Source organism: Pteropus vampyrus, unplaced genomic scaffold (genome assembly GCF_000151845.1).
Source record: "Pteropus vampyrus isolate Shadow unplaced genomic scaffold, Pvam_2.0 Scaffold159, whole genome shotgun sequence".
In the NCBI taxonomy this organism is placed as follows: domain Eukaryota; kingdom Metazoa; phylum Chordata; class Mammalia; order Chiroptera; family Pteropodidae; genus Pteropus; species Pteropus vampyrus.
This window is the reverse complement of record NW_011888940.1, coordinates 1,090,481-1,100,186: the sequence shown is the minus strand read 5'-3', so window position 1 is coordinate 1,100,186 and position 9,706 is coordinate 1,090,481. Positions and strand designations below refer to the sequence as shown.

General features: G+C 36.9%; 2 pseudogenes; both read left to right on the top strand.

Annotated features, from left to right (window-relative positions):
- The first annotated feature begins 1,663 nt into the window (after window positions 1-1,663).
- LOC105298699 lies at window positions 1,664-3,713 on the top strand (annotated as a pseudogene).
- Window positions 3,714-6,618: 2,905 nt separating this feature from the next.
- On the top strand, window positions 6,619-6,737 carry LOC111745645 (annotated as a pseudogene).
- The last annotated feature ends 2,969 nt before the right edge of the window (window positions 6,738-9,706 follow it).

The following is a 9,706-nucleotide window of genomic DNA, read 5'->3' as shown; positions in this document are numbered from 1 at the left end:
CAATCAGAACAGCAACAAGAACAAAGAATCCAAAAAATGAGGATAGTTTAAGGGGCCTCTGGGACAACATCAAGTGTACCAACATTTGCATCGTAGGGGTACCAGAGTGAGAAGAGAAAGCGCAAGGGATTGAATACCTATTTGAAGAAATAATGATGGAAAACTTCCCTAACCTGGTGAAGGAATTAGACATTCAAGCCCAGGAAGCACAGAGGGTCCCAAACGAGATGACTCTAAAGAGGCCCACACCAAGACACATCATACATAAAATACCAAAGGTGAAAGACAAAAGAGAATCTTAAAAGCAGCAATAGAAAAGTAGTTACATACAAGGGAGCTCTCATAAGACTGTCAGCTGATTTCTCAATAGAAACTTTGCAGGCCAGAAGAGAGTGTCATGAAATGTTCAAAGTGATGTAAAACGAGGATCTACAAGATTACTCTACCCAGCAAAGCTATCATTTGGAATCGAAGGACAGATAAAGAGTTTCCCAGACAAGAAAAAGCTAAAGTGCATCACCAACGAACCAGTATTACAAGAAATGTTACAGGACCTTCTTTAAGAAGAAAAAAAAAACATAAAAAATATGAATGATAAAATGGCAATAACTACATATCCGTCAACAAGTACTTCAAAGAAAAAAGGATTAAAGGCTCTAATCAAAAGATAGGGTACCTGCATGGATGAAAAAACAAGACCCTTATATATACTGCCTACGAGAGACTCACTTCAGATCGAAAGACATAGACTGAAAGTAAAGAGATGAAAAGACATATTTCATGAAAATGGAAACAAACAAACAAAAAAACTGGGTAGCAATACTTACACCAGACAAAATAGACTTTAGAACAAAGGCTATAATAAGAGACAAAGAAGGACCCAGTAATTCCTCTTATGGGTATTTTTCCAAAGAAACCCAACATACTACTTTGAAGAGATATGTGCGTCCATATGCTCATTGCAGCATTGTTTACAATAGCCAAGATATGGAGGCCACTTGGGTGTCCATCAGTGGATGAATCAACAAAGAAGAGGTGATACATATACATAATAGATATTACTCAGCCATAAAAAAAAATTTTTTTTTATAGAGAATGAAATCTCGCCACCTGTGACAACAGGAATGGACCTAGAGGGTATTGTGCTGGGTGGAGTAAGTCAGACAGAGAAAGACAAATACCATATGATTTTATCTACCTTGGAATCTAAAGAACAAATAAACAAAACAAACTCAGATACAGAGAACATTTTGAGGGTTGCTAGATGAGAGGGATATTGGAGGGGGAGTGAAAAAGGGAAGGGATTAAGAAATACAAAGCGATAGTTACAAAATACTCATGAGGATGTACAGTATAGCATAAGGAACATAGTCAATTATATTGTAATAACCGTGTAGGATATCGGATGGGTAGTAGATTTATTGGGGTGATCACTTTGTAAGTAACATGTCTAATCACTATGTTGTACACCTGAAACTAATATAATATTGTATGCCAACTAAAGTTGGAAAATAAAAAAATATGTATTTTAAAAAACATATGATAAAGCTGTAGTATCAAAACAGTGTGGTACACAGGGTCAGAGTTGCCGAAGCAGTTCAGCTAGGGAAAGAAGTCTTTTCAGCAAATGGCACTGGGATAATTAAATATCCACATGCAAGAAGATACATTTAGACCCCTTACCTCGCACCATACGCAAAAATGACCTCAAAATGGATCACGGGCCTACATGTGAGAGTTATATCCATTAAAAAATTGGAACAAAACATAGAATATTTTTATGACCTCGGGTTAGGCAAAGATCTTTTAAACATGAGACAAAAAACAACCTATAAAAGAAGAAAATCAATAAATTGGACTTGATCAAAACTTAAAACCCTTAGATACTGCACCTTCATGGCTCGCTCCCCTTCCTTCAGCATCACCGGGTCACCTCTGGTGCCTGAAGGAGGCAACAGTGATAGACCTGGAGACTGAGCTCCTTATCCCTCGCACGGCTCTTTCCCTATGCCTGGGTCACATCCTTCGCATGCAGAAGCCTGCTGGCCAAAACTGTGGAAATTGTTGCACTTGAGATTTATCTTCCTTCTCAATATGTTGATCAAGTAAAGTTGGAAAAATACGATGGTGTAGATGCCGGAAAGAACATTATTGGCTTGGGCCAAGCCGAGATGGGCTTCTGCACTGATAGAGAAGGTAGCAACTCTCTTTGCATGACTGTAGTTCAGAATCTTAGAGAGAGAAATAACATTTCTTATGATTATATTGAGCGGCTAGAAGTTGGAACAGAGACAACCAACAACAAAACAAAGTCGATGAAGACTAATTTGTTGCAGCTCTTTGACGAGTCTGAGAATCCAGATAGAGAAGGAATAGACACAATGAATGCGTGCTGTGGAGGCACAGCTGCTGCCTTCAGTGCCGGTAACTGGATTGAGTCTGGCTCTTGGGATGGACGGTACACCCTGGTAGGCACAGGAGATATTGCTGTATGTGCCACAGGAAATGCTAGAACGAAAGGTGCAGTTGGAGCTGTTGCTCTGCTAATTGGGCCAAATGCTCCTTTACTTTTTGACCGAGGACATCGTGGGACACACATGCAGTATGCCTATGACTTTTACGAGCCTGATAGGCTTTCTGAATATCCCACAGTAGATGGAAAACTCTCCATACAGTGGCTACCTCAGTGCATTAGACCGCTGCTATTCTGTCTACTACAGAAAGATCCATGCCCAGTGGCGGAAAGAGGGAAATAAGAAAGATTTTACCTTGAATGGTTTAGGCTTCATGCTCTTCCATTCCCCCTACTATAAACTGGTGCAGAAATCTCTAGCTCGGATGCTGCTGAGCGAGCTTCTTAATGACCAGAACAGAGATAAAAATAGTATTTCTAGTGGCCCGGATGCCTTTGGGGATGTTAAATTAGAAGATACCAATTTTGACAGAGATGCAGAAAAGGCATTTATGAAGGCTAGTTCTGAACTCTTTAATCAGAAAACGAAGGCATCTTTGCTGGTATCAAATCAAAATAGAGACATGTACACATCATCAGTAGACGGTTCCTTTGCTTCTGTGCTAACACGGTACTCGCCTCAGCAGCCGGCAAGAAAAGACTGGCGTGTTCTCTTGTGGTTCTGGTTTGGCCGCCACCCTATACACCCTTACAAGATGCCACACCAGGGTCTTGATTCAAGATCACATAAACAACAGCAAGTTTATGTGATCTCGAATCAAGGCTTGACTCAAAAACTTGTGTGACACCAGATGTCTTTGCTGCAAACAAGAAGCTCAGAGAGGATACCCATCGCTTGGTCAACTATATTCCCCAGAGGTCAGTCACTCTTTGATGGAGCATGGTACCTAGTTGGAGTGGATGGAATGCACAGAAGGAATTATGCCTGGAGCATCTCTCCAAGTGACGACACTTTGGATGAAGGAGTAGGACATGTGCATTCAAACACAGCAAATGAGCATATTCCAAGTCCTGCCAAGAAAGGGCTGAGACTCTCTGCAACAGCAGCAGAACCGGAAGCAGCTGTGACCAGTAACAGGGAGCATTAAGATCATTCTGAGAGGTGGAAGACTTCAATGTGGATTGGGGTAGGTGAGTACATATGGGAACAGTTGGGAATGGGCTATCTGGAGACAGTTTTAAAGGGTTAAATGTTACTTAAATGTTTTTTCACATTTTTTTAAAAAAAAATTTTTTTATGGTGACAATTATTAACGAAATCCAGTAAGTTTCATCTGTACACTTTAACAGTAAGGCATATATATATTTACACTGCGTGTTCACCTCCCATAGTTAGATTTCTTTCTGTCACCATATATTTGACCCCCTTTACCCCATCTACCTCCCCTCACCCCCTCCCCTCTGGTAACCACTAGTCTATAGTCCATGTCCATGAGTCTTTGTTTGTTCTGTTCATTTGTTGCTTTTAGGTTTATATCTCACATATAAGTGATATCATGTGATTTTCAACTTTTTTCTGTCTGGCTTATTTCGCTTAGCATGATTATCTCAAGGTCTATCCATGTTGTCGCAAATGGCAATATTGCATCTCTTCTTATGGCTGAGTAATGTTCATTGTATATATGTACCACAGCTTCTTTATCTAATCATCTGTCGTAGGACACTTCAGTTGCTTCCACATCTTGGCCACTGTGAATAATGCTGCTATAAACATCGGTGTACAAATATCTTTTCGGATATGGGTTTTCAAGTCTTTGGGGTAAATACCCAGAAGAGGGATTTTTGGATCATATGGTAGATCAATTCTTAGTTTTTTGAGGAACCTCCGTGCTGTTCTCCACAGTGGCTGTACCAATTCGCAGTCCCACCAGCAGTGTATGAAGATTCCTTTTTCTCCGCATCCTCTCCAACATTTGTTATTACTTGTCTTGTTAATTACAGCTATTCTAACAGGTGTGAGATGGTATCTTATTGTGGTTTTGATTTGCATTTCCCTAATAGCTAGTGATGTTGAGCATCTTTCCAAATATTTGTTGGCCATTTGTATGTCCTCTATGGAGAAGTGTCTTTTCAGGTCCTCTGTCCATTTTTTGATTAGATTGTTTTTTGTTGTTATTGAGTTGTATGAGTTCTTTGTATATTTTGGATGTTATGTGACTGACATGGAGCTTGGAAAACTACCTGGTTCTTGGGAAAGTCTCTGCTCCATTTGCTAAATTGCTTCCTACTGTGGTCTAGTCAATGCCTAATGTATTCAAATGATGCTAAGGGCTCTGTAAAACTTCATACCTCTAGCCATTTGTATGCATGAGGCTTAGTTTGATACGACATTGTGTGCTTCTGGCAGAAAAAAGCAGAGGTACTAGCCTCCAACTTTAATTTTTTAAAAACATGTAAGAATTTTATCCTTTGAACAAACAAGATTACTGAAAGTACCTGTGGTTTTTGAAAAAAAGTTTCTAGTTTAGGGAATGCGGTAGTAAATGTGATAGGCACAAACCCTGTTTGAAAATGGCAAGACAAACATGCTTTTTCTAAAATGTATAAATCCTGAAAAGAGAAAAGTTGAGACTGTAACACTAGTTTTGGAAACTGGAATGTTGCTTTAAATCCAGGCTAGCAGCGAAGAGTTATTGTAATGACCTCTGTGCATAGAGAGATGCTAGCATTGGGCAGACGTCCGGTGTAGACCACACGGCTCATTTGGGAGCTATGCATGTAGCTTCGGGTCTGCTCCTGAATCAGTTCAAGGTGAGTTATGTTCAACAACACTGAGATGTTGTTGGAATGTGTGTATGAGGAAGTTTGTCACTGCGATCTTTCTTTGTACCTTATTTTGAAGAATAAATGACATCTTTTTCTGGTGCCTTTTAAAACTTTTAAATAAAAAGGAAATATAGAGGCAAAGAGTTATTAAGTTATTCTGATGTTTCGGTGTTATAAATTCAACTTAAAGACCAACAACTTAAATTCATGGTGTAAGTATTCTTTTCTACTTTAAAAAAATCTGTTCAATGAAACTACAAAGGTAAAACCCGAGTTTTTACACAGCATGACCAGCCAAACCGAGTCTACTACTTCAAGATCTGGAAGGAGAATCTATAAAGCCTTTTCTCAGACTTTCATCTTAAACAAACTATCATATGGGATGAAGAAGACTGGTTAGAGTTTTGTAGATATTTCTGTTTCTGAACTATGACATGAGCCTTATAGACTGTAAAATATAGTTGAAATTAGTGTACAAAACTCAATTTTTAAAATTCTATTTGCTTTAAATTCTGTTAAGTTTCACTTATCCAAAATAAACTTACACAAATATGAAAGAACGTTTCAAATTACAAGGTAATATGTAATGTAGTGTTTGTAAAATGCTCTTGTCTAATATTAACCAGTGGTATTTTTTTAACCAGTGGTATTTTGACTTGTATAGTCATAATTTGTTAAAATAACTTTAACATCCACTGATGTAGATTAGTAACGTAAGTTCAGATTTAAAGATTGATGGGAAAATGTGCATGTAATACTTTTGCAAGTATTGAGAGTTGGGTATGTTTTGAAGAGTAATTTGTTTTCATTTGATGCAATGTTTTGAGTGTCAGAAAATGGGTTTTCTCAAAGTCCATTGCCACCAGTGGCAGGCCTTGAATGCTGGTATAGAGAAATAACTGTACACCTTATTAGCAGTGAGGCAAATAACTTCAATTAAAATTTTAGAGAAAAAAAATTTTTTTGCCTTTTACATTTCAAAGACACCATCCACTAAGAAAATAACAAGCCACAGACAGGGAGAAAATATTTGCAAATCATATATCTGATTTAAAAAAAAAAAAAAAAAAAAAAAACTTGTATCCAGAATATATAAGGATCTCATAATTAAAAAAAAAAACAAATAATCTAATTCAAAAATGGGCAAAATATTTGAATAGTCACGTCACTAAAGTTACACAAATAGCCATGAAAAGATGGTGGAACATCATTAGTCACAGTAGGAAAATGACTACACTTCACATCTGTTAGAATGGCTACAATCGAAAGACACACAATAAGGGGTATTTATGAGGATGTGGAGAAACAGGAGCCCTTATTCATTGCTGATAACTGTTAAGTGCAGTCAGTTTGAAAGTTTCTTTTAAAAATTAAATATAGTCTATGGCCACGCCACCCTGAACGCGCCCGATCTCGTCTGATCTCAGAAGCTAAGCAGGGTCAGGCCTGGTTAGTACTCGGATGGGAGACCACCTGGGAGGACCAGGTGCTGTAGGTGTTTAAAAAAATAAATTTAATTATTTAATTAATTAATTAAAAAAATTAAATATAAATGTACAATATAATCCAGAAATTCTACTCTTAGATATCTATTCAAGAGGAATGAAAAGATACGTTCATACAAAGACTCACACACAAATGCTCACAGCAGCATTTTTCATAAGAGCGAAAGCTGAAAATAATTCGAATGTCCATGAACAGATGAAGAAAATGTGGTATATCCATAATGGAATACTCTTCAGCAGCAAAGAGATGAAGTACATGGTACAGCCTCAAAACATTGTTAAATAAAAACAGATATAAAAGAGCGCATATTAAAATTTCATTTATGCGAAATGTCCAGGAAAGATAATTCTATTGAGAAAGTAGATTTGTGAGGTTGGGGTGGGAATAGAGATTGAGTGTAAATAGGCAAGAGATGATTTTTATGGGGTGATAGAAATGTTCTAAAATTGAATTATAGTGATGGTTACACAATTTGGTAAATTTACTAAATCGTCTAAATGTATTCTCAAAACAGGTGAATTTTATGGTATATAAATTATACCCTAATAAAGCTGTTTAAATAAAAACCATAGTTAAGAGTCACTTTGATAAAAATAAAATCAGATCAAGAAGTCTCTGAGGAAGACAGATGGATTGATGCTGTGCATAAAGGTGATCCAAATCTTATTTTCTTTCTCAGGTAGATTCTATAAAGGTAGGTACTTTCCTAGATTAACATCTAGGCTAATGATATATATTGGTAAAAAAAAAAAAAAAAGGTAAAAAAAATAAACTGTTCTTTAACCTTTAGAGGAAAAAAAGTGGCAAACAACTTACAAAGTCTTCTCTTCCCCAAAATTCTGGAAGAATTTTCCAAACAGGCCATCTCTTAGCTTATATACTATGTGACTGCAGAATCTAGGGAAAGCATAGTTTTTCTTCCTTCGTTCACAATCTCTGATTTGTGTCACTAGGTGTTTATTCAGTGTTTCGGAAGATCAAGGCTGTAAACTAATGCCAAATGCCAATATCCCAATCATTTTCCCCAGAGGTATACTGACCATAATGTATTATGTGGATTTCCGAAATGATTAATCACTGAATATTTTTGTTCGCGTGCACTCGAAATAGCAATTTATTCTCAATAACTGCTAAAACTCATTTTAAAAAAATAATACTTAAGATTATATTCTTTAAAAAAATCTACATACAAAAATACATAAGGAAAACTTCAAAGTCGTCTTCTAGTGACCAATGTTCATCGTTTGATATATTCCCTGACATATTTCTTGTTCCTACCTTATGACCAACACGAATGTTCTTCCTCCCTCCCCCACTCCTCCTCAATGGTGCCATACTATAGAAAACTTCATGTTTATATGCCAACACATCAAAGTCATCTTTATAATCAATAGGTATTGATCTAACTTTTTAAAGGTTTTATAGAAGACCATGGTATGCTATTAACGGACGTGCACATACTTCCAGTAATACAATTACATGTGAAATCGAGCTGCTTTTTTTTTTGGTAGTGGAATTGCTGGTAGGTCAAAGGATTTGCAAATAAAAACTGTAACAAATTGCCAAATTGCTTCCCCCCAAATTATAGTAACTCCACTCCTGCTAGCAATATATGAAAGTGCCTATTTCTCCTTACCATTGGTAGCGCAAGCTTTACTTTTGATATTTATCAATCTGAGAGATGAAAAGTGGTATCTCATTGTATTAACTTAGATGTTCCTGCCTATAGAGGAAGGTGAATGCCTTTTTATGTTTTAGGCCATTTATTTTTCTGTGGATTGACTGATATGTATTGATATATCGTCCATCTTTCTATTGTCCTGCTCTTATTTGTGGCAATGCTTTGCGTATTAGTGACATGTGTTGAAATATTTTTTCCCAAGCTTTTTATTCTCAGGTGTGTTTTCCTAAAACTTTGTTCTTAGTATTTTAAAAACGTTTAATCTGGGTCCAGTCCGTTCATTTTTCTTTAGGGCTTCTGAGATTTTCTTTAGAAGGTTCTCCCTAAGATTATATATTTTCCTATATTACTCTCATGACTTAAAACTTCTATAATGTACATTTTTGTTATATAAAATTCATATTTTGTTGAGAGGTTTTGCTATCCTTATTTTTTTAATATATTCTTTTCCCAATAAAATAAAATGTTATCTTTATCCTATATTTGGTTCCCAAATATGGCACATTTCTGGAATGTGTCTAGTCCATTTCCCTTATGTATTTATTCTTTCCCATGACAATATCATACTTTGATTACAGTAGCTTTAACACATTCTATTTTCAAAAATATCTTAGAAATTCTCGCACATTCGTTTCCCACCTAAGCTTCAATTCTGTCCAGTTACAAAGAACCCCATGGAAATTCTGGTTAGAATAACATTACATTTATATACTCATCTGTAAGACTGGCATTCTTATTCACTAAATATACACTAAGGTCCTCTCCCCATTGAAGTATCTCATTCTGCCATCCAGGTTCCCATCTTCTAAATTTTAAAATTTCCGTGCATGTTTTTCGTTTCAGCGATCTCTCTGTGCTCTCTCTATGCTTCCTTGAGGATATGTATTATACTCTGCCTATGAGTCCCCTTCTTTCATACAAAACACATTTTGGTTGTTTCGCTTAGTCTTCCTCCAATTTCTTGTTAATTCCATCAGACTCACTCACTCACCAGCCCCTCCATTCATTTTGTTCAGTTGTTCCAACTTTCCAAATTCTTTCCGGCTTCTGGGTCTTTGCATATTGTCCCTGCGACTTACTCATCCTTTTGGTCTTTAAATGCTATTTCTACTAACGGCCTCCTCTGACCCTTCCCACGTATAGATGAGCTTCTCCTTCACGGCACCTGTTGTCGCAGGCAACATCACATCTCGCAGAATCAGCGACGGCGGTCCCGCTTTCCCGTGATTTCGAGTTCTGCAGTTTGTTAGCCATGGTCAACCGCGGTCTGAAAATATTAA